A 19,110-nucleotide genomic window follows, 5' to 3' on the forward strand; every position below is an offset into this window, starting at 1 on the left:
TTTGCTAAAATAATCATTTCCAAAATCACAGGTTTTATTCTATAATCAATTACAAGAATTACTTTTTTCCATAAATCATAATTATGGTTTTTGTATTTTACGCTAAAATAACGATTTTTTCTAGACAGTAAGGAAAAATAATGTTGATCATTTCTGGAGGAAACTTCTTCAAGGCAAAAAGTATTCTGTAGTATTAAAAAAATATTGCTTCTGCTATTTTAATTGGAAATTAACTTGTTTTTAAAAGAATATGTAGCATCTAGCATGATTTTATTCACTATCCTCTACATCCCTATTAATTTCTAAGGGTTGTTTCATGATATCAGAAATATTTCAAATTTTTGGTAGTGAAAGCTGGTAAAAGAAGAATTTATATATTATACCTCAGAATAAAATATAATTCTTCTATTTGGTGTGATCGCAAAGTCTTCAAATAAATTCTAGTATATGACACTGCAATTGTCTTCTAAGAAGCAAATTAGCAATTTTCACTGCATCATTCATAATTATAAAGGAATATTTCCATATTTTTTCATATTGCCAAACACGCATACACAGATGAAAGTTACAAAATGTTCGTCATCGGAATAAGTACTTTGCAAATGAAATGCTTGCAGTAATGTATTTTAAGTTTTCGCTTCAGGAATGTCCACGTTTCTTGTCATTTTCATAAATTTTTACTACATATGCTTGAAAAACTGCGTACATGGGTTACTGAAACTATAGCTTATGTTACCTCTCATCATTTTGTCAAAATACAATCTTGACTTCATAACTTTGCTAAAATAATTATTTCTAGTATCACAACTTTTATTCTATAATCAATTACAAGAATTATTTTTGTCCATAAATTGGAAATATTTTAGCAGAAGTATTTATTTTGTGTTTAATTTGTCAAGTTACAAAATCACATTGTCAATATTTTACATAATTATGTTTCACTTACACAAATATTTTCAGAAGTTAAAAGCTATACATAGTTACTAACTCGTATATATCGTAATACATGCTTATTTGCGTTATACATAGCTAGTATAATATCAGTGTACTCATATCACGCACAATGTTCCATATACTCTTATCATACAATGTTTCATATACAATACTATATTCTTTATATAAATACAATGTTTATATGTATAAAGTCAATAACAATATTCATACGCAGACATCCAGTAACAATATTCATTAACAGCATTGTACAATGAGTGTATTTATGTATTTTCAATAGTTGTCATATTCATTGCGGGCTCCTAAAATTCTAATCATAGTAATATATAGTTAGCATATTATTTAATATACTAATTTTAAGTACAAGATTCAAAATACTACTAATACCGTACAATATTTTAATCATAGCCATGTTACTAAAATATCATAATTCATAATCAATATTCATACTAAAATCCACAGTATAAGCCATGTTACTAAAATATCATAATTCATAATCAATATTCATACTAAAATCCACAGTATGAATAAAAAATCCAGGCAAAATCCATAAATAATACATATTTTATATAAATAATACATAGTTTATATTCAATCGTCAATAACTATAGTTCATAATCAATATTTATAATAATTTCTTAGTGCAGATTCAATAAAAAGTTCATAGTCAGCAAATACCAATTATAAACAAAATGTACGGCTATGACAAAGTGTAAGTAAAAGTTCATTGTCGGTACATAAATATTTCATGTTCTGTAATTAATACTCACTAATTTATACTCTATAGTTACATAATAGTACTAGTCAGTAAATATAAATTATAGTCATAAGTTTTAATCTTAAATCAAAATTTATATTCAATAATCAATAGTCAATAGACTATGGTTCATATTCATACCGTTCTTAGTCTCCTTTAGTGCAACTTAAAAAATAGTAGAGTATTTCATTTTGAAATTAAGAGAACATGCTATGAACCTTTCTTCTGCGGTATGAAACCCTTTGTGTATGTCAGAATGTATTCCTTACTCCAACAGGTTTGACAAGACATACAGAGTAGCAACTGGAAAAAATCATGGTAAAAGAGTAAGTATTGAAAGTTGAAACAAGTCACCAATATAAAGAATAGATTTAAGATATTGTACAAAACACTGAGGACATTAGCCCACAAGGGAAGAAATAAAAACGATGATGAATACGTGTATATCGAAAAGACTTTCGAACAACTAAGCTACTATGTTACAGAAAGCCAGTAATCCGCCTGCGAGCAGAACCTGTTACTGAATTGTTCATGTTACCTATGACTGTGAAAACAAAACTGATGAAAGTGAGCAATCCGAAGGTTAAGCTAATGGTATTTTATCTTGTTCTTGCTTCAATGTAGAGAATGTTGTCCAAGGTGAATTTTGATTTAAACTGAATTTGGAAATACAGGCCGAAAACACTGCTAACACTGTTCTGCAAAATTTCTATTTTTTCCTATTATAGAGAAGAACTAAAAGTTATCGTACTACATTTCACCTCCTAAATGTGAATGTGCACTTTATTTCTTAAAATTAGACTGTTACTTAGAAGTTACAATAAAATTCATGTTATATTTTAGTACCAAATAAGCAGTGTCTTGCTCATATTTTGAGAATATGACGTAAGAAAATAAAGCAATCAAATAAGCTTTTCCTTATTGCATCTTACCTCCTGAACACGAATGTGCAAATTATTTTCTAAGAATGAATATTGTTTAGGAGTTACAAAATTTAAAAATCCCATTTTTCTTATTACAGCAATTCTTTTGCCCAGTAAAATGCAGTAGACAGCAGCGAAGCACTAATGGATGTTTGAAAAAAATAACTATGAAAGTTTAAAACTTTGAAAATACCTGCGCTTTTGTGTGCGTCTTTTATAATTAAGTATGCGCCATAATTCCTCATATTCCGACAGAAATCGGTCATTCGATTTCCTTTTGTACATTTCCTCTTCTGTTGTAATTTGTTGGCGAAAGCGTTATCGATGCTCATATCACGTATTACTGTAATTTTCAGTAAAAAAAATTCAAATGAGAATGGATAACAGATGACATCTATGCTGCCAAATCTTGATTTTTGCGAATCATCGCTCACCACATCTGAGTTCGGGTACCAGTTGAAATGTTTTAAATTTTTTAAATTCTGAAACATGAATAATAGCTATGTCGTAGCAAAGGTTCGAACTGGGACCTCTCGACTGCTAGCCAGACCTGCTTCTAATTACCTCACCCCCCCCGAAGGCATGTGATAAGGATGAAGAAAATGCAATGCTTTACAACTGCAGATCTCGAGCGTATATACATTCAAATAAACTATACCATTTAAATTCTTTTGCGCAAGAAGAAAGTATTTTAAATAAAAATTTTGAATTATTTTATTAATCGCTAACACTCATTATTTGGTAGCTCTAGTGGAACTGACTTTAGAAAAAGAAATCAGTCTTATAAACTTAACAAGCCCATTGTGCACGCATGGCATTTTACAAAATTTAAACGCTTTTTAAATGCTATTAAAATTATAATGTATAAATTTCTCTCCGGTATGTGTTAAATATTTACTTAGTCATATTTATTGCATAAATAACAGCATAATATGCAAAGACCTTTTAAATAATAAAATAATAAAATAATAATAACAATAAATAATAATAGTAATAATAAAATAATAATAATAATAATAAAATATTAATAATTTAATTTTCAAAGACGTATTAAATAATAAAATTTCTTTATTTCTTAATACACTGCTCTACAATTAAACTTTCTGTTCCTTTCTATATCTGCAGTATTTTAGGGTATTTCTTAAGGTTTCACATTGCTGTATCCAAACATCATATTTACTTTTCAGTATTTAGCCACTGTTTTGAGGAAAAAGGAAGGTCATTACCGTTTTATATATAACTTTAACAAACAGTTTAGTGAAACACTTCTACATAAAACTCATGTAAGTAGGTCATTCTATTGTGTAATGAGGCTCTGCATTAAATACTTTTTTTAACAGATACAATATTTTCACTTTTTCATGATGTAATTATTGACACTTAGCCGATACCGTATTCCATTTGCATTTCAAATTTATACGTAAAAAATATTATTTAAAAAAGTCCGCTTTCAGTTCAGGTCAGTGATATTCCTTTACACAGGATGAGATCTGTGTTCCTTGCATTATGAAATAATGCCTGAATTTGACATTGGATTCTCCCATGCCTACAACATAAACTGTGGAAATAGAAAAAACTGCATTCACCCGAGAAAGTACCGAATCTAATTCATTCGCATTAGAAAATAAAAGAATTGCAGGAACTTCGTTTGCCACAAAAGACATGACTTTCTCAAAGTTTGAGCTCAAAATAAGCATTTTAAAAGTTGCTCAAAATGCTCGTAGTCGTTCATGACGTTATTCTTAGAGAGTACAGATCAGTCCTCGGCTTTTCTTGTGCACTGTGTTCTGTATCGGCAAGCGTAGCCACTAACAGCCTCAAAGGAGCATTCACCAACAGCAATTCGTTCTACCAACTGAATATAGATGACGCCACTAAACGAAATCAGATTGCACGACTGCCCCAGGACTCTATTTATCCCTGGGACTGCCCTGTCTTTTTAGATGGATCCATGAAAAGCATCCCTTTTTAAGAGTTATATGAGGGCTCAGGCATTAATCCGTGACCATGACAGTAACATTTCGCTCACAATTACATATAAACTGTTACTTGTTAAGCGTATTCTGTTTTTGTGTTGCTCGTATAATTTCTCACAAAAACAGGTTTGTAATTGACCTATGATAAAATTTACCTCTGTAAGGTCGCCTTTTCAGTTTAAAGGTGTCATCTGACATTAAAAAAAAAAACAAAAAAAAAGAAAGAAAGAAAAACAAAAAAACAAGACAAAATGTAAGCGACACAACATTTTAAGTGCAGAATCGCCCACTTATTTGTTTGGCGTTTATTTGGCACTTTTTACAAGAGTAAGAAGAATTGGATTTTTGTCAATTTTCTTTGACTTTTTTAGTGAAAATAGGTCTATGTTTACATGGATTAAGTCAAGGGAGTGCGTAATGCCATTTTTATGCAATTCTGGGATTTAAGTCAAAAAGAAGGTCGATGTGTACATGGATACCGAGTATTTGCAATTCTTAAAAACGCGCCAAGCAGTGGACGATTCTGCACTTTCCTCCATTTTAAGATGACTTCGGCAGAAAGCGGGGTCAAAATTTTAAGCATACAATTTATAGAGCGTATTTTGTGGAAGAATAGTGTTATTTGTGTAAAACTAACCATAAAATAAAATTAGTTTGGTATGAATTTTAAATCTGAAAGGTTGTTTTCGTTCCCTTAATGTTATATTCTGCATTAGTCTGTAAACTAGTAGATAACGTAGATATCACAGTTAATGCAACAGTTCTTAGTGGCGGATTTTCACACAGACGAGACCCGTGCTGAGCCTTCCGAACAACACTCTTCCCCCTCCCAAAAAAAAAAAAAAAAAAAAAAAAGAAAGCTTCATCTTATGTACTAATGAAATGTTAATTTATATGAAAATTTAAGAAGTAATGATTACACTGTTAGTATTAAGCGCATGATACTACGTATGCGTAAACGCATATATAGTACTGAACCCACTTAGAAGTGATATAAATCATCTTATTAATTTAGAAGTCAAACAACAAAAATCAGCTTTATATATTCAAATTTTCGCAGAACTAGTTTCGGTTGTTGTACCTATGAAAACTAGTTTTGTGAAAATTAGCAAATATAAAGCTGATTTTTGTTGTTTGACTTCTAAATTAATATTTGTTCGGCGTATTAATTTACCTTAATAAATCAGCTTCTTTGAACACATTATTTCTGCTGTATGTTTAGATGGAATATATTTACGACAGATTTCGAAGCACAGCAAAACATTAAGGGAAATTTACAATCACCATAAAAGTAATTTGGATTTTCCAGTAAATGTATAATAATACTTCAAACATCTTAAATGTACAGTACAACTCCAATTATCCGAACTCCGACTATCCAAATTGCTGATTATCCGAATCGGTTTCAGAATTTCAGAATCAACTGAAGAAAGGAAGAAAAAAAGAAAAAGGGAAAAGAAGCTCAGGAAAAGAAAAGGAAAGAGACAGGAGAAGATGAGATGATATGTGACTTGTGAAATTAAGAAACATTCTTTTGAAAATTCCTGGATCTTCAAAAGTTAGTGCTGAGGACACACCAGAATGGATGGTGTGTGATTCGTCAGGCCCTGGGTTTCGAATTTTAAATGATGAACTTATTAAAAGTGTGAAAGGAGAAAGTTTTGAGGAAGAAAATGATCTTAATGTCGAAGTTGAAGTAGACACGAAACCATCAGCTAGTGAAGTGTTTGCCAACCTTGAAAGTGCGCTGGAGTAGATGGAGTGTCACCCCTAGTGTGACTACATGCAATTTCCCATTCATTGTCAAGCGGAAGCGGGAATTGGCTGCCCGAAAAAAGATGAAGATAGCCATATAGCTTACCTTGACCGATATGTTCAGCAAGTCAACCGATATGTTGACTTTCAGCACTTGTATGCACTGTACAATACGCTGGATAACATGTACGTATATATGTTGCCTTTTCATTTTAATTAAAACCTCTTTTCCTTTAAAAATAGTTTTTTATCTTCCATTTTCAATATACAGTAATTAATTACGTAGCGCAGACTCTTTCTTCGAATAACATGTGTGCGTAGATCATTTCTTCGGAAAAAATCCAGTTATCCGGATTTTTGATTTTCCGAATGGGGTCCGGTCGAAAATATGAATACGTAATATTGAAAAGCAATGCGCGTTTCCAAAGGTCCATGGTTCCATTCTCGGGAAAAGCGTTTCTCATTTTTCATCTTTCCTGCTTCCAAAAAAATACCTAATGTCTCTACACTGGAGCCCGAACTAAAAAGGGTTGGAGGATACTACACCCAAGATTAGGCGTTTGGGTCCCCTAAAACCACAGCCGCCCTTTAAAAGGAGCAGTATGTAAGGTATTTTCCCCGCCTTCTTAGCGTACCATCGTGGTGTAGTGGACTGCACGTTGGGCGCGTATTCCAAAAGTCCGTCGTTCGATTCCCGGCGAAGACGTTGCTCATTTGTCATCGTTCCTGCTTCCAAAAAAATACTTAATGTCTCTACAAACAAATCAAGAATTAATGGCACAAACAGGCTGGACTCCAGAATTTTAGGCGCCCTATGACGGTGGTTTTAGACTCAAATTGTACGTAGGAGGAATGAAAATTTAAAAGCAGCTGAAGAGGCCATTCCCTCCCTTCCAAAGTGAAAATATTTTTCTTTTATTTATTACATGCTTCTTTGATGCATGCAGAACAAAATGCATATCTCTAAGTCTGTTATGAACTTCTTTATTTTTTACTACAACTTTCAGCTACATCTCATAGCGTTTCGATTTTGATAAATTTTGTAAACTTAATTGAGAAATTACAGTACAAAATCCGAAATCCGGACTCGTCGGGACTTCGGCGATTCCGGATTTGGGATTTTTCCGGATATTAGATCATCAGTTTAAATCAAGTAAGATGGCATGTAGAAATTATAAAATTAAAAATATGAAATCGTGATTCATGAAATAATGAAGTATTTATGATCTAAAGGGTATCAAAATTTGCAAAAATAGCTTAATACTTATTTCTTTACCTTATTAAACATTTCTTTCAATATAAGTTGCTATGTTTTTTTTTTTTTTTTTTTTTTTTTTTTTTTCTAATACTTTCTAATACTTTCTTTTTAGTTCTGTAGACAAACACAATTTCTTGTTCAGTTACATTGTTGGAATCCTGTAACTGCTGTTTCGAGAATTCCGACTATGGTGGCGTGGTGGTTACGTGCTTGGTGTATATCCTTGAATTGACATGACTCCTTTTCTTTAAACATAACTTTTATTCACACACACCATAACTTTAAACACAACTGAAATAAAAGAACAAATAACATAAACCACTAACCTAAAATTCAAACATCCTATGCTGCAGCTAAGGGCGATGTGAGCGAGTTCACTGCCGCGCTAGCAGTTTTTACATAAACCACATGACGTGGATTGGCTGCGCACGCGGTCAAACATTAGATTGCCACAGAATATCCCCCCCCCCCAGTGACACAGTCACGACACAAAAGGGGTTGGCTATAAATTTCCAATTTAAGATATGCACATTCAAATAACAGTTATACTTTAAAATTGTACGTACAAAAAAAAAAAAAAAAAATACAAGTATATGAATAGTAATAATACATTTAGAATTTTGATTGGAATATATACCCATACAATGCACAACTTAGTTAAACAGAAATAATGAAAAGTTAGTAAGCATTTTATATAACTCATACGTATGCAAAAAAAAATTATTCCAAGTATCTATACATTGTAACATTTGCAGCAAACCACAAGAGAAAACTTTAATCATATTACAGTAATTAGTTTTTTAGGAAAATGAACACAACGTCCACTTCGAGTGGAACAATTTTTGAGTCTTCGCAGACTTCCTGTGGAAACTGAGGAATTACAGGTGAATTTATAAATTCTGATTTCATATATGCTGGTTTTAAACGATCGATTGTAACTGTAATCTTTTTGTTATTTACCTCAAAAATAAAATTTTTATCCATTCGTTTAACCACGGTATGAGGACCAGTGTAAGGTGGAGATAAAGGTAGTTTAACAGAATCGATACGCAGAAATACATGAGAACAGGTTTGAAGTGCTGGATGTACATAAATTGGTGATTGACTATGACTAGAGGTTGGAATAGGTCTAACTAAATGCATGACTGATCGAAGTTGTGACACATAAGATTCAGTAGGCGATACAATATTTGTAGCATTCAGCATATCTGACGGTAATCTAAGTGTAGTACCGTAGACAAGTTCAGCGCAAATAGCATTTATATCTTTCTTAATGGCAGATCTAATACCCAACAGAACAATAGGCAGAATTTCAGTCCATTTTGGGTTGTTATGAGCCATTATTGAACTTTTAAGTTGCTTGTGAAGTCTCTCAATCAGTCCATTGGACTGAGGATGATAAGCAGTAGTTCTAATGCGATGTGTACCCAAAATTTTCATTAAATCCTTAAATACGTGAGATTCAAAATTTCGGCCTTGATCAGTTATTGATACCGGGCAGCCAAATCTTGCTATCCGGTTATGCACTAACACTTTACAAATCGTCTGAGCTGACATGTCGACAGTAGGTCTGACTTCTGGCCATCTGGTAAACCTGTCAATAATTGCCATGCAATAACGGTTACCTTCAGACGGTGGAAAAGGACCTATGAAATCAATATGGATATGTGCAAATCTTGCATCAGGCAAGGAAAAGGTACCCAACGGTGATTTCGTATGCCTAAGAATTTTAGAACGTTGGCACTGTAGACATGACTGAACTGCAGTTTTAATAAATTTCTTCATATTAGGCCAAAAATAGCGCTTAGTAATTAGCTTTGTTGAAGTTGAAATACCAGCATGATAAAGACAGTGAATCTTCTGAAATATTTTAGAGCGAAAAGATTCAGGTATGAATGGTCGAGGTATACCTGTGTCCATATTACAGTAAAGAGTAACATCTTCTAAATGAAAGAAATGTTTCTCAAGTTTAAAAACTGGTGAAGATTGAGATAAGGAATTTTGAATTTCAGAGTCCTGAATTTGTGCTTCGGATAACTTTTTATAATCAATGTGTTGATTATCAGATACTGAATCTATTTCTACCCTAGATAAGGCATCAGCAACGATATTGTCACGACCTTTGATGTATCGTATGTCAGTGGAAAATTGGCCAATAAAATCAAGATAACGAAGTTGTCGTGGAGAACACTTTTCGGGCTTCTGCTTAAAAGCATATATTAAGGGCTTTTGGTCAGTGTAGATTGTAAAGACCCTGCCTTCAAGCATGTGCCGAAACTTCCTAATAGACAAATAAATTGCCAATAGTTCTCGATCATAAGTTGACCATTTCTTTTGACTTTTGCTGAGTTTAACGGATAGAAATTCAATGGGTTCCCAAACTGAATTATGCAGTTGCATTAATGAGCTACCAACCGCAAAGTCCGATGTATCAGTACAAAGTTTCAAAGTCGCACCAGGAATTGGGTGTTTGAGAAGGGTTGCCTCGGCAATTGCCTTTTTTGCATTTTCGAATGCTTTCTCTCGGCTTCGTCGTCCCATTCGGGAGGATATTCTTTTGTTTTAGTTGGTTGTGAAGGTTTCCTTTTATTAATGCGGCCTTCCAGTAACCTATTCAAAGGAGCTAAAACATGTGAAGCTCTTGGGACAAAACGTCTGTAAAAATTAAATATGCCAAGAAATTTCCTTAACTGAGTTAATGTGTTTGGTTTAGGATATTTTTGAATAGCCTCTACCCTCTCGGGTAAAGGTTTTAAACCCTGTTCAGATACATGAAAATCCAAAATTCCAAAGAAGTTAAACCAAAACTGCGTTTAGATACATTAAGTCTTAACCCATAATTACTTAATCTTTCAAAAAGAGCTTTTAAGTGTATCAAATGCTCATTTTCGTCTTTTGACGCTATCAATACATCTGTTACGGTGAAACAGCGAAATCTGTAGAATGTCGACTTTCACCGGTGAATGTCAACATTCACATAGTCTCTTGGTGTATGTCCGAAATATTTTCCAAATACTCTTATTTCTGACTTACACCGGTCAATATCGACATTCACCATGTACTAATGGTGAATGTTGAACATATAACAATATTATATTTTCTTCTCCGTAATTCAGTCTCGAATAAACGCAGTTGAGACGTGAAATAAGAACTTAAGAACATGAGAACCTAAAACACACAATACATTCAAAATGAGAAAGGAGAATAATAGAAGTTAAAAACTTAATTATACAGTACGTTCTAAATGAGAAAATAAAATAACAGCAATAAAAAACTTACTAAATTATGTGATTCAAATCTTATTTATTGCAACAACTTAAACTATTATGGCACTTTATGACCTCTCTTTTCGACTTTCACCAGAGCATATCTGTGATTGTCTACAAACACCGGTGAGGGTCCGAATATACAAGAATGTAGTGAAATATTCGGTCTTTCACCGACGTATTTGGTGAATGTTGATATTCTCCGATGAAAGTTGACATTCTCCAATTTCGGTCTTTCACGGTAACATATCGTCGACAAAAGCAAATACTCCTGACAGCTCGCGAGTTACTTCATCAATAAAAAGCGCTGAAAGGTTGCAGCTGCATTGCATATCCCAAATTACATTCTCGTGCTCTCAAAAAGTCCAAAAGGAGTGGCAATAGCCGTTTTATGGATATCAGAGGGATTAATTGGAATTTGGTGATATGCTTTAACCGTATCTAATCGAGAAAATACCTTTGTTCCATGTAACTCCGCTGCAAAATCGCAAATATTGGGAATAGGATACTTATCCTTCACTGTCTGAGCGTTTAACCTCCGAAAATCTCCCATAGGTCTCAATTCGTTTGTGCCCCCTTTTTTTTTTTTTTTTTTTTTTTTTTTTTTGACACCATGTGAAGAGGAGAAGAGTGATTACTTTTGGACGGTCGCGTGTGACCTAAATTGATCATTTTCTGAATTTCATGCTTAGCAATTTTTAATCTATCTGGAGCTAATCTCCTTGGCTTACATGAAACAGGAGGACCAATGGATTCAATGAAATGCATAGTATTATGCTTAACAGTCTTATTGAGATCAGGAAGCTTTGACAGTGAAGGATAGTTAGACAGTAATTTATCATAAATACAATTTGTAATTGTTTTAACAGAATATAAATGTGTGTTTACACTGCAGTCAATTTTTAAATGTGTTTTTAAATCAACAAGTTTTTGTTCCTTAAATCAGGTAATAAATCAAAATAATGCAAGAAATCAGATCCAATAATATTTGCTGATACTTTACACACATAAAAAGTAAAATTAAAATTACGACGAAGTCCAAGGTCAATACTTAACGCTTTTTGTCCGTAACCTGGAATAGAGGTGCAATTTGCTACAGAAAGCGTCATAATAGGTGTTTGACGCGCTTCCTGTCTGGTTGCTGAAAGAAGACTGACGTCTGAACCAGTGTCGCACAAAAATATTTATTCAATTTCCTGTTTCTAATGAAAAGGCGACAAGACTCAGAAGGTAAAGGGCATGTCGCCAACTTTCCCTAGTACGTTTTCCTGGAATGTACATGGTGGAACACACTTTTTAGTTTTGTCGCTAAATTTATGATGATACCAACAATAGGAACAGTTCGAAGCAGCTTTAGCTGAAGGGCTTCGCTGTTCGATTTTTGGAAGTACTGCGTGATCGTCGTAGAGACAAAACCTCGCTACGCATTTGCACACTTCCTCTATCAGGGAATCCAATTTAGAATTCTCAGAGACATTGAGAGGTACACAAGAAGAAACTTCGCTTACCTGAGCGGGTGCAAATTCCAATATTCTATCCGCAATACTGCCAGCTTTCGATGAATCGAGCGGCTCAACCGACTCTAGAATAGACTGAACATTTGGCGGCATCTGGTGCATGAATAATTCCAGTAACAAAGTCAGACACATTGTATTTTTCAGCCCTCCTAGTCCTTACATGTAGAAGTTCTGATGGCTTTCTATCTCCAAGTTGCTCGCCGGTGAGTAATTTCCGTATTTCACTCGTACTGCTTTCACCACAGCGTTCCGTAATAGCAGCTTTGAGGCCTTCATAAGAAGAATCTGTGCGTTCTCGGAGAATGATATCTCTAACCAACGCAGCAATATCTCGCGGCAAATGAGCGACGCAGTAGTTAAATTTTGGGTGCGGCTAAAGCAAAAGTTGCTTCACACATAGCAAACCACAATGCTGGGTCAATCGGATTGTATATTGGAATCTTGACGGCTGCTGTTTCCTTCATGTCTGTGGCTGAAGGGAAAAACATAAAAGTTCTGGAACCAAGCTTTTGAACGAACATCCAGTATAATCTTCATGCAAGTAGCCGGATCGCCATTTTATGGTTGTAGACGCCGGGTCACCATTTTATGGTGGCGTGGTGGTTACGTGCTTGGTGTATATCCTTGAATTGACATGACTCCTTTTCTTTAAACATAGCTTTTATTCACACATACCATAACTTTAAACACAACTGAAATAACAGAACAAATAACATAAACCACTAAACTAAAATTCAAACATCCTATGCTGCAGCTACGGGCGAAGTGAGCGAGTTCACTGCCGCGCTAGCAGTTTTTACATAAACCACATGACGTGGATTAGCTGCGCACGCAGTCGAACATTAGATTGCCACACGACTAACTTGTCAATCGAAATTTTCTCGTTTTCAGTAACTTCTCTGTCACTTTCGCCACTATCGTAGCGGTATTTTCTGGATCTAGAACCATACTACAGATATCGCGATTCATTAATTGATTGATGATTGAGAAGCACAGTCATCACAATGAAAAACTTCTTTTATATTACCTTCATTTATTACTACTTCTCCACATTTCGGTGCTACTTTGGTAGACGGTTGCACGGAGTTTTGGCAATTTACGTTGGCGCGGTTTTTACAATCGTCAGCCATCTTAAAAAACGCTGTTTTTACGTATTTTACGCATAGTAAAGTATTCGAAACTTTAAAAAAATTAATATCATTAAAAGTATTGGATTAAAAGTAATGTCGTTTTTTAAGAGGGCAGGCAAATGTAAATAAATACATTTACTGAGTATGAAATATTAAGGTAAGGTTAAATTATTACTTTCATACAGCAAAGAAATAGAATAAAAAGACCTCTATGAAAACATTGCGCCAACGTTTAATTGGATTAAAATATTACTTAAACTGAATATCGAATTAAAAACCATCATACCAACGGTACAGTTCAGTTCGACGCCAACGTTTCGACGCCAACGGTTCGACGCCAGGGTTTCGACGCGTGGTCAATTCGACATGAGGTCGTTTCGACGCGGGGTCAGTTCGACGCCATACTTTCTTTTTTGCTTTTTGACGCCATACTTTTCCTATTTTATTTATTTTTATAATAAGTTTGCATCAGCATTCAAATAAATGCGATATGGCTGATATACTATACATTATAATAGATTTTTTTTGAGAAAGACACATTTCATTTTCCCTGCTAAAACATACTCCAGAATTGGAAATGCGCTTGACGTTATTGCATGCCTAACTTGTAAGTAAACATTTGTTATCTTAAGTACATAATCCCTCACTCTGAGTATGAAGCTATTGTTAACTGACCCTCCCCATGGACCGACTCGTATGTGTCAGACTACTGATACCTGTATGTGTCAGATTAGGGGGGGTTATGAAATTACTCCAGATTTGTCGTTATCTATTGCCGATTATCAACGCATGCGCATTTATTATTTTCTCTAAAGAGCCCCGTAATCTATTCGGACGCCAGCCGACATTTTTTAATTCAACGTTAGCACTTGCAGCGGTAGAAATATAGCGGAAAATATATGACTAAGAGAGGTAAAGAAAAGTATGAGCACGATGGACATTTATACTGTTTTGATAAATATATAGAAAAGGGAGCAAAAAAATCGTGGCGTTGTGAAGTTGAATTTTCTAAAAACAATAAATGTAAAGGAAGAATTTACACTGATGCAGTAACAGGTGAATTTTTAAAACTTGTTCGCAATCCTGCTCATGAAGGAAATGCAGTTGAATGAAGTTGTCCGCACTTTAGCATCAATAAAGCGAAAGGCTGTTGAAACACAAGAAACTCCCGCAGTAATTCGCATTGAAGAAACGCAAGAGTTGTCTGTTGGAGCACTAGGACAGTTTCCAAGTAGAGAAGCTGTAAGATTAGTTATTAAACGACGTAGAAAAGACATAAATGCAGCCCCGTCGCAACCAATTGATAGGGCTTCCATTGAACTGCCAGAAAATTATAAATATTACGGAAAAAATAACGAAAATTTTGTTATCGGTGATTCGGGATCGTGTGATCAAGACCGAATTTTAATTTTCGGAAAAGACAGTGTCAGCGATTGGATTCACCGCGTAACAAAAATTTACGTTGATGGAACTTTTAGTCTAGCACCACATCTTTTTCCCCAGGTTTTTGTTATTATGGCCGAACGTGGAGGTTTTGTATTGCCAATCATTTATGCTCTCTTACCCGACAAGGCGAAAAAAATATATACACTCATGATTGAAATGATTCAAGACAACTGGCCACTTTTTAAGCCGAAAAAAATTTCTTTATATTTTGAAATTGCCTTAATTAACACCTTTTCAAGCAAATTTCCTAAAGCAGAAATTCAAGGGTGCTTCTTCCATCTTGTGAAAAATATGAAGCGTAAATTAGCAGAATTCCATTTAATGCAATGATATAATACCGATGCTGATTTTGCACTCTATGTACGTATGATTCTTACGTTAAGTTTTGTGCCTATCGAAGAACTTGAAAATGCTTTAGAAGTTTTGAGTGAGAATTTACCTAATGAGTTTACCCCAATTTTAGATCACTTTGGAGATTATTACGTTGGAATGATTCAGAGAAATAATCGTCGCCGTCGTCCTACTTTTAAACAAGAAATGTGGTCATGTTATGCTAGAACCTTAAATAACGAAGGATACACCAATAATTTCGCTGAAGTAGCGCACAGGCGTCTACAGTCCGAATTTGGTGTTTCACACCCCACATTACGGAAATTCATAGATAGTCTCAGACGTGTTCAAAGATCAATTGATCAATGTTATGAACAATTTGTACATGGAGAGGAACCGCCGCACAAGCGGGATAGATATCTGCGAGCTGATATGAGAATTAACCCTTTAACGGTTTGACCCGGATTTTCTCGTTCTTTTATGCAAGCTCCTTAACGGTTTCTTCCGTAATATTGTCATTTTAAATATTATCTTGAAAATGGACTGACCCGCCTTTTTGTTAGACTTAAAAGAAACGTCAAAAACGGATAGCCCGGATTTTTGTCTCACTTTCACCCCCAAGTGCCTAAGGGGACAAGTGTCCCTCCAACCCTGATGACAATAGTTAATGAATGGCCCTCAATAGTGCGGGAAGTTTAACGATCAAGAACTCTTCTTGATGTTTTACGATAACAGCGACCTTACACTGGGTTCCAAAGTAATAAGAAATTTGTTACCAGTTAGAAAGTTAATGGAAGAGGAAATAAGAATTTCTGTTTTAGATGTTGTTTAAGAAATTTAAAAAAAAATACAAAAAGGAGATTTTTATAGAATAAGCTTTTATTTATAACTCAATGATTAATAAATTAAAAAAAGAAAAGTAATTTATTGTTTTGCTATCGGAAGGGATTCAGGAATGTATGTATGCACGTCATGTGCATGTGTCTGTGTATTTATATGTGTGTAAACACATGTATACGTTCATATGTATATATATGCTCATACATGAACACATACATCCGTATATACATGCATACATACATACATTTTTTAATCCGATCCCGATAACAGAAGAGTACCGTAATTTATTACATAGATTAATAGGAATAAGAGATTAAATAATATTCTTTACAAAATTCATTTACAAATTTACATCATGAATAATAAAAAAAAGGCGCGCTCTATATATATTTTTGACATTGGAAATCGACTGTTTGATTTCGTTATTTAAGTGTCTGCACTTTTATAATCCTTCGTACAAATTGCACATAAATATTGTAAAGAAGTTTAATTAATCTCTTGTTCCCATTAAAATATGCCATAAATTGTTTTTTTTTTTTTTTTAGCTTATTAAGAATTTTATAAGTTTTGAATAAAAGCTTGTGTTAAAAAGTTTTACATTATAATTTTTTTAAGATTAATTTAATTTAATTTTTTTATTTAATTTTTAAAAAATTTTTATCTTCTTAATTTTAATAACTCATTTTCAATGAAAATTTTCAATTGAAAAATCATTTTTCAAAAATGAATAAAAATTTTTTTACTTCCAATAAAGTAAATGAATAACAATGAATAATATTTTTTTAACTTCCAATAAATGCCTCAAATAATCAAAAACATTTTCTGACTTTTCACTCAGAAATCAGAAGTTACGTTAAAAATATCATACAAATTTCAATTAAAAGAATATTTTACGTCAGTGCAAAAGTTAAAGTTTTGACTTTTCTAGTTTGTCTTGCAAATGAAAATATGTGCAAAAATCGTGTCAACATTTAATTTAAAAATATTTAATGGAATTTTATAAAATTTGTTTTACCATATTGTATTATCATCCGCAATCAATATGTTTACAAAATTTGAACTCGATAGCTTATCAGGAAGTAATATAAAAATCTTCTGTTCATAGCCCCAAATACCACGAGTTAACTAAATATGTGCTACTTCTTTGAAGAAATATTATGCTGTTTAAAAGAGGTCATCAGAAGAAATTTCGCATACTTTTAATTATTAATATAACTACTTATACTTCGTGCATTTTGCAGCAGTTCTTTCATTTAAAAAAAAATTTTTTCCCCCTCTCCCACACTTAATGATCTTATCATAATTCTGATGAATCTCGAAGGCTCTGAAAAACCAAACTTTGAGTAGGTTCTCATAAATTTAACTTGATAAATACTATAAAAATACAACTGTTCTTATATGAGTAGAATTTATCTCCCGATGGAAAGGTTTTGCTAGATTGCTTTAGTAATCGGTAGAGTTTTATACTAATTTTAGGTTCTTTTTTTCTTAATTTTCAGTTGTTGTTGCCCTACCTCAACCTCTCGGTAGGACTTTCGGCTCGCTGCATATTTAGAGTGCCCCCATGCTGCACGGACACTATACATTTACAAACATTCATCCTTCTCCGGGATTCGAGCCGGACCCTTCGATATGGCAGTCAGCGACGCTAACCACTATACCAGATGGGCTGCAATTTTCAGTTGTTCATGAGTCCACTAAAAAGATCTGCTGTTTAAAATGTCAACTGCTTAAAAATATTTGCAGTCTAAAGCAAATCTGATATTTACATGTTTTTACCTTAATATTTCTTTACAAAGATAGAATGATAGCTGTCAATACAGACGGGTTTAATGTATTTGGATTACGACGAAGCATGCAAGAGGAAGGAAACTTTCTAAGAGGATCTGACTTATATTCTCGTTCCACTTGTAAAAAAAGCCAAGAAAACTTCCATGCAACCAGCTCGTTGGCCAGGATTTGAACCCGTGTTGAGCTAGCTGTGCTTAGCGATTTTAGATGCTCTGCAAGTGGGGATCCGGAGTCTTATTAAAATCTTGTTTCGAAATCTTCTACCCTAATTTAGTGCGATAGTTGTCGTAGTATGAGAGTTAGGGTTATTTAAATATAACAAAGCATACGAGAGCTATGGGCCTTCGTGGAGCCCTTTCAGTGGAAAACTGGGTTACACATGTAGAAAACCAAGAAAAACAAACAGGCAGGAATCCCGTCTCTGAGAAACAGAACTGATTATTTTCCTTTAATCTGAAATCTAAAACAAATAAGATAGAAAACAACGCTTTTCGGGAGAGCTGTATTCAGTATACGAAATTTATTTAAAATAAGCGGTAAGCTTTAAGTGCAGTTTTTGTATAAGCAAATAGTAGTTTGCCTATGGTAACTGCCCCAGTGGATTGGCTGCCTCACTGTCGGTGGAAAAAAAGAAAGTAGTTTAGCTTTCGTATGTAACTAACATGCTGACCAGCATACAGAGCTCATCCTGTATCATTCTCTATTATCTGGTATTAAATACTTATTTTTATTTAATTATTCAACTACAAATACTTGGCTATTGTACTTAAGACATAGTCTTTCCATATTATCACTTTTCTATTAGGCGTTGAAATTATGTTAAGGACCTAAAAGAATTCGGAAAATCCTATGATTGCATAAAACTGCAGGAGGTAGTTTGACAAATTTTTAATGAAAGTAGAAATTTATTTAAATAGACTACAATAGAATAGAAATTTATTTAAATTGACTATAATTATTCTTATATTTTATGTCATTTCAGTACTATTATTTCAGTTATTAGCTTAAATACTGCAATTTAGTCATATAATTTGTTAGTGGAAGTCCCGCGATTTTAAATTTATGCATAAACGAGCAAATATATTTTGAAAGTTAAAATATATATATATATTACAATTCATTTAACTGAAACCATAAGAATCAAAAGGGATTTTTGTGCGTGTCTGTTTT

General features: G+C 33.6%; 1 long non-coding RNA gene across 2 annotated transcripts; it reads right to left on the minus strand.

The window, feature by feature from the left end:
- Window positions 1–634: 634 nt before the first annotated feature.
- Window positions 635–13,160, minus strand: LOC146998268 (uncharacterized). 2 transcript variants are annotated; one of them, XR_015040407.1, is made up of 2 exons: window positions 12,395–13,160; window positions 635–2,011 (listed from the first exon to the last, which is right to left on the minus strand). It is a non-coding gene; the product is annotated as an uncharacterized LOC146998268 (long non-coding RNA). The 2 variants fall into 2 exon arrangements; XR_015040408.1 differs by lacking the exon at window positions 635–2,011 and adding an exon at window positions 7,684–7,911.
- Between the last annotated feature and the right edge of the window lie 5,950 nt (window positions 13,161–19,110).

Source organism: Stegodyphus dumicola, chromosome 3, assembly GCF_044657685.1.
Source record: "Stegodyphus dumicola isolate Sdum_Otavi_A_Nest chromosome 3, ASM4465768v1".
NCBI lineage: Eukaryota > Metazoa > Arthropoda > Arachnida > Araneae > Eresidae > Stegodyphus > Stegodyphus dumicola.